This window comes from Chenopodium quinoa, unplaced genomic scaffold (assembly GCF_001683475.1).
Source record: "Chenopodium quinoa cultivar QQ74 unplaced genomic scaffold, ASM168347v1, whole genome shotgun sequence".
NCBI lineage: Eukaryota > Viridiplantae > Streptophyta > Magnoliopsida > Caryophyllales > Amaranthaceae > Chenopodium > Chenopodium quinoa.
In genome coordinates, this window is record NW_018742738.1 from 11393505 (window position 1) to 11401270 (window position 7766).

Sequence of the window (7766 nt, forward strand, 5' to 3'; positions counted from 1 at the left end):
GCCGGAAGCGTCCTATGCGACGGATCTGGCCCAAGTCCGCTGTAATTTAAGAAATGAGTGATATATTACCCTCATATGTAACTTAAAACAAGGAATTCTCGTTGAAATCCAAATTTCTCCAGGGCTAGAAATTCACGACTTGGTTTGTATGGCTTAGAGGAGCTAAAAATATTCAATTTCATGGATGTTAACTTATTTGTAAAATCATCAACCAAAAAATCAAATCAAATCAAATACTTGTTAACAAAATTTTATTAAGTTAATTCTTTCGCCTTCATACACACTAAATAACACTTCAGACTAATTCTTCTTCGTTGTTGCAAACATCTTCTCCTTTTTGGCTGGGATTGGAGTGTTTCTTGGTATCAAAATAGACAGCTCCATGTTATTGTTCTCAACACCAAGAAAAGGGAAGTTACATCTGTAAGCACGTACTCGTTGTTATCCGTGCCACTTAACATTGCAGCATGAGCAGCATCCCCATAAGCAACAATTTCATCTGGATTGATGCTTTATTTTATTCGGTTTCTTCCCATTAAAAAATTCCAGCAGCATCTGTTGAATCTTAGGAAATCTACTCGAGCCACCAAGGAACCTCACTAACATATCCCAAATACATTAAGGACATAAAAGGGACTCTACTGTTCATTAGCTACAGTGAGAGAGCCTTCCTTACTTTTAAGTATTAGTAAGATTAATTTTGGGAAAAGTCTCCTCACAAATTCAACTTGATAGAAAATTACAGTTTAAAAAATGATCAAGGCCAATTTCGTTTATCTACTTTATTATAGCCCACTAGCCCAGTCGATAAATTAGATCACTATTCCTTTAGTACAATAGCCCAGTCCAGTTCGTCTTCAACATTTCATTTCCAACCTCTTCGTCTTCAACAAGATTTAAATTTTGAAAGAGGAACCAGGGTTTCGAACAACGCCAATTTTTCGATTTGGAAAGCTTTAACAAGTTTTACAATTTGAAAGAGGAACCAGGGTTTCGAACAACGCCAATTTCTCGATTTGGAAAGTCTGCTTCCTTTCTTCAACTGGTTCGTCGGTCTTCTCCTGTGTTGCCAGTAACTTTATTTATTTATGTTATTTTATAAATTTATTTAATCTTTGTTATTATTGGGTTAATTTTGAGTAACTGTGTTTATTGGCATTATTTAGCTTGGTTTTTGTAAAAATTAATTTTGGGTTTTCTGGGTTAATTTTGATTAATTGTGGGAGATTTTGATTAATTGACTGGAGGGAGACTAAGGCAGTAAGGCTAGTTTGTTAATCAAGGCTCTTCAGCAAGGACGGTGTGTAAAAATTAATTTTGGGGTTTTCTGGGTTAATTTTGATTAATCGTGGGAGATTTTGGTTAATTGACTGGAGGGAGACTAAGGTAGTAAGGATAGTTTGTTAATCAAGGCTCTTAAGCAAGGACGCTGTATATTTTATTTGATTAGGCGAATAACAATATTCTATTAAGACATTAATAATACAATAATCTAGCAACTTGTTCTTCTCACTTTCATGTTTGTCAGTTTTTTTAAATGTTTAATTGTTTGTTTCATTTGTTTTGGTTTAATTTGTATGCATGTTTCATATGTTAAATTGGTTTAATTACTGACTTTAACTCCTTAATACCTTATTTTCTATTACTAATTTTATAAACTATAAAGTAACTTTTTTTAAAAAAATGCTCCATTGATTGAATTGGAAGTTTGATATGTTGTTATACTTAGTAATGTGATCCATTAATCGCATGTTCACATTCTAGTTTACACTTTTTTAAATTCGCTTTTATATTAACTGCTTTGTCTTTAGGTTATTTTTAACTTAGTGTATATCGTGTCACCCGTCTCGGAATCTTAAATCCGCCTCTGATTTAGAGTAAATTAGGGGTACTTTTCATATGGGTTACCCAAAATTGCTATAATCTGTTGTTGCTGCTTTGCTTTCTGCTGTTGGTGCAGCTTGTAGTCTGTTGATCTTGTTTTTCGTGGTATCCATTAGATCCTTGGTATAAGCAATCATTGCAATGGTAATTAACACTCCTAGCTATTCTATACTTCGCATGGTTAAATCTATAATTGTTGCAAGCAGAAGATAGCGTCATTATTACCTGAAGGTTTAGACAGGAATATAATGCTAGGTGAAGACTTTTAGTGCTCAATAAGACAACATCAATGTGTCTCATTTTTGCTTACAAGTGTGTCTTCCTCTTAGTATGTATGAATTTTGTTGTTCATTGTGCTACTACTAGTCTGTGTTAATATATTGCCATAGAACTTCTATTGTGGTCAGTTCGTTAGAAAATATCTAGGTTTTTGTTTGTGCATTGAGATGAGGGTGGGTTCATTTCATATCAATCGAAATTGCTAGAATTTCAATGGTTCCATGAGAATTTTTTAAAGGCATGTGGAAAATAATTACATACACTCTTGTATGAAGATTGGTTGTCTATGTATAGTGATATAGTCCCGTAAATTTCAAGAGATATTGCTTGTAGGTATGCTTGACCTTTTGTTTGATGTTAGGAGTTGAGATACTTCTCTTTTAAACTTTCACTGATATAGCATATCAATTTATATGGTTTGTTTCCCAAGTTAGTCATTCTAAAGCATCCTTAACATGTGTAGTTGATTTGTGGCAATGATTTGATACTGAGACTTTATGTTAGAGATGTAGATGTTACTTGAAATTCTAAATTTTTACGTTTAATGCTTGTGTTAGTTATATATGTCATTGGCTTTGTGACGTGGAGTGTTATTTGCTGTGTTTTGAGACTTTTGACTTGTGCTATCATTGTGTTTTCGAATTTTTACTTATATGTAGATGGTCGATGGAAAGAAATCGGCTATATAATTTTTATCAAATAGTATATAATAATTTGATTGATATACACGAAACAGAGTATACTGAATTTTCTCACATATGTATGACAATTTGGCTTAAACTTGAGCAAAGTTATTAATGGTTGGAACCATGGTTTTCATTGCAATGATTTATGATAGTATTAAAACATTATTCTTTTGCCAAACTTACAATGTAATATGCTTAGGGAGTTGTCTTGTCCGAGTTATCTTGATACCTTGAGTTTGTTTCCATTGCAAGCTAACCTTAGAACATTATTATTGATTGTATATGTATAAATTGTGCAAAGTGGTTATCTTGAATTTATTAAGGATTTGTGTTTGTAATACTTTAGAGGAAAAATACACCTAAATAAAGCTAAGGCTTTGTTGGTTCAATTCAATGAATTCATTGGTACAATATTATTTGGCAGGATCTAAATGGAGCACCACTATTCATTCGTTGGCAAGCTTCAGAACATTTCTGATATGGAAGATTATTGAAGTAAAAATTCCTCCTCTTTTTTAGAGCAGTGCAAAGGCTTAGGTGGCTTGTATAAGATGTTGTTGCTGCCTTATATCAAGATTCCAACCTCTTTTTTGTCAAAGGTGTTGGACTTTTACGATCCCCATTCCAACACCTTTAACATCAATGGTAATGTGCTAGGAGTAACACTCCAAGACGTGTTATTCCTAGCGAGAACTCGAATTGATGGCGAACCTGTGCTTATCAAGAATTACAACGACAATCATTGCATCTCTATTTTTGGGAAGCCTATGAGCGAATTTGATGAGCTAAAGGTGATTATCAAGGGTACAGAATTGGATGCAAAGAAGCGCAAGGTAGCACTTTTAATGCTAATAGTGAACTCCATAATAATGCCGTCTCATAATGGGAATCGTTTTTATCCCGCGTTTTTTGAATTATTAAGGGATCCTGATATGACCTCTATGACTTATGCAAGCAGGGCAGCCATGCTTGCTGCCCTCCAGCATCCCTTGGAGGAGAGAATGGCTATTAGTGGTAAGCTCCTTCTTCTTTTTTCTTATTCTTTTTTTCTTTTTCTTTTTTAAATCAATCTTTATTTTATTATATCTATTATTTAAAAATTAATTTGATTGTGACCTTATTGTATAGTGTTTCTTCTTCGTTCGCATCCCAATGTTGTGGGATGCCATAGGCCTCACATCAGTGAGGCACGAAATGGAGGAGGGGCAATTGGCTCAAGACCCATTTCCGATGGAATGGATATTAAGGAAGCTGCTACCGTCCACCTTTGGCAAAGATCAAAAGGGGGGTTACCTCAAGAAAATATCCCCTGTTTTTGAGAACCTCGAAGCCACGGTATGTCTTCTTCTGGATTTTTTTTTGTTACACACCGATTTCTGAAACCTTTCAGCAAACTTTCCCCTGCCTCTGTTCCATCTTCTTGTAAACCATGGCCACTGCTTAGATCATTCCCCATTCCCATTGCCATCAACTGCTGCTTCACACTTCTTCTGGAATTTGCTCCACTGTATATGCTAATTGATCAATTGACATCTACCAATAAAATAAATATGTCTTGCACTCCAAGTTCTTATTCTTGTTGTCATCTTTTCAATGAGCACCTCACATTTTTTTAGGAGCTTTGGAGTAATCTGAAACAAGTAGGCCATTTTAGGAGTTAAATTATATTGAATTTTTTTTTGGGTTTTGATGTTGTATTTGATGTTTTATTGATAGGATATTATATTGAAACCCTATTCGAATTGGGTGCTTCAAGACGAGCTGAAAGAAGATAGAAAGTTCATAACACGACTTGGCCCTTTGTTTGTAACAACCATGTGGTTCAACATAAACCACATAATGTTACAAACCAACTTGGAGGCCAATCAGCTTCACCTAATCTTGCATCGGGAAAGTTTCGATATAATTAATCATAGGATACGAGTTATTGATAATCGTGGCAGTAACGGACACGATTATTTCAACTCGTATAAGAAGGAGGTTGCAATGTGGTATAAAAAATATTGTCTTGAAGTCGAAGATGATAGCACTTATGATGATGTTCCTGATAGTCCTCAACGTCCCCCTCAACCTGGTCCTCGTCGTCGTAATCGTAGGTATCAAGATCTGGGGCGTCGGAAAAGCACTCGTCCAAGTAACGAGCCTGAACGGTATGGATTCAACTAATTGGTTCACACCCAGCAGCTGTGCTGGGATCTTTTTTTTTAAAAAAACTTGTATATTTTTAGAACAATTTGGTTCTACTGTTTCAGAAGAAAAACCTCATCTGTTTTCAGAATCATTTGGTTGTTCTGTATCAGAATCATTTGGTTGTATAGTTACTTAGATTTTTAATTACACATTATTTGTGATATTAAATATTTATTTAAACTTTTAATTTTAATTACAATAAAAACTTTATATTTCCATTAAAGAATTCTTCACAATAGCTTGTATTTTATTTCCCTTCACATTTAAATATATAAGAAATAAACATGTTTCAGTAAAGTGTAAATTTAAGATTAAATTAATGTAAAATATATAAATGGTGATATTGGAAAAGGTAAATAAATTATATATGTAACCTTTGCATCCATTACAACCATTTCAATTTTTATTGTAATACTCCATGATTATCTTAGTGGACTTATTTCATTAACGAAATCATGATCATAATCTATATTTTCAACCATATAAAGGTGGGTCAATAAAGAATTTCTGAAAGATGACCAATGTTTTTGAAAGAAAAGAGATAAATAGACGAATTGAGGGGTCAATTTTTGAATTCATGGAGTTGGGGTTTGGGGTTGTTGCATATGGGGATTTAGGGTTCGAATTTAAGGGATTTGGGGTTCGTTGTTCTTTAAGCCTCCCAAGTATGTCCTTACGCTTCCTCCCGAACACTAAAAGCATGTTGTTTTGTAGACTCTCGGACTTGATTCCCTTCAACGAATTGTCTTTTTTGAAGTACCCATAATAAGCACCTAAATGATATGAAGGAAGTATAGTAAATAAAGTGCCAAAAAAGTGTTGTTAATGCAAGTGGTTATTTTATGGTTTGAAATTGTAAGGAGAGGGTGAAAAGTCATATGGTGGAGGTTGAAATGGAGAATGGGAGTTAATTTGAGTGATTTATTGAATGTCTTTTCAAAGCTTCACTTAAGTTTAACCTCAAATTTAAAAATTTTACCCCACCTTAACCCAAGCCTAACGTTACAACCATAAAAGACCTTTCGACTTAGGGGGTTGAGTCACTAGTAGGTGGAGGGAGCTCTACTTCAAGGCTATGGAGATTAAATGCAAGGTCAAGATGTTGTGATACCCCACAAGACCTCAAAATTATAATATCTTTTTCCGGTCCCTTCGTGGGATCACGAGACACTAGCTATGGACAACCTTGATACTTTTGGGAAACATAAAAATTTTAGTTGTGGCAAGGGTGGAATGTGTATTCAAAGTGCAATGCACCTTCTTGTATTGTGTCTCATTCAACCGTTAACATTCTTTTGCTTGTTCTCCGTCTTTAAGCTTAGGAAGGTTGATGTCCTTGAAACGTGTCTTTCACTTCCATTGGGTCCAATTTGAGCATTCCTTATTTTCATGATTGTGTTTTCAATGATATGAATTGCCAAGTCATGTTTGTTTTGTTATGAATGCTATTTGCTTGAAGATTGTGCTTTCCATTTTCCTTGTTCTTGCTCGAGGACTAGCAAGGTCTTAGCTTGGGGGATTTTGATAAGTGTCATTTATGACACTCCTAGGAGGTTGTTTTAGCATGTTTTATCTTCATTTTATTACTCTTTTTCCCTTATTTCTCCCTAGTTTAGGTTATTTTCTAGTTTACCTTGATTTCCCGTAGTTTTCTTGTTTTTCTTTTATTTTTCCCCAAACCTTGTTACTTGTGATGCTTTTAATGTTGTTTCGCAGGTTTAGGACGAGTTTTCAAGGATTATTGCGAGCTTAGACAAACTAGGAGGGCATTAGAACTTGGAAGAGGAAGCGAGGAGTTGCATTTGGAAGCAAAGAGTGAGTTTTGAGGCGTTCCAAGACCACCTCTAGGCTGGTGCGCTCGCGCCAGGGGTGTGTGGTAGGGGCTGGTTGCTAGAAATAATTAAGGAAGCTTGATGAAAATCTCTGCCTACTGACCCAGCACCAAGGCAGTGTGGCGCGCGCGCGGGAGATCAGGCGTGCTTGGGGGAGCATCAGCGCGCATCAGCAAGGCAGGCATGGAGAATCAACGTGCTACCAGCACCACCCTAAAGTGGCGCGTGCGCGCAGACCAGGCGTGGTGCTGGCTGGTTGGGCGAGGCGCGACCCAGCTCCTTATGCTTTGATGCCTAGTGGTTTTGGGGTGTATTTAAGGAACTAATTTTCAGATTTTTGCCAACAACTTCATTTACTTAATTTTCAATATTGGTACTTAGAGAGAGAAAGTACAATAGTTAGAGAGTGAAACACTTTCATTTTGCACTTTTAGCTTAATTTCATTGCCTTTTTATGCAAGCAAGCTTGGATTATTTTGGATCTTCATTGCAATTTCTTCTATCAATATTAGTTACATTTCTTCCCCTTTGATCTTTATCTAGTTTTGTCTATTTTTCAGATTTTTCTTATTTTTCTTATTTGATTGTTGATGATCTTGAGTTTTTGTTTTATTTTACTTTAGTTAATCATGTTTTCTTTCTTGATGAATGTTTCCTTCTTTGAGTTTGTGATCATGTTTATTTTCTTCATCCTAGCTTAGATTTTTAAGCTAGGGGAAGGGGATGAAGGGTTGGATTGTGGAATAAATGATGAAAGATTGAATAATTTGGCTTTGAATCATAGAATGAATGTTAGATTGATAGGAATGAATGTGTGCACCTTTTGTTTCTAATTTGATTAATTGGCTTGAATGCAAGGGTGATGTTTATGTTGCTAGTTCATGCCTCGGCTTGC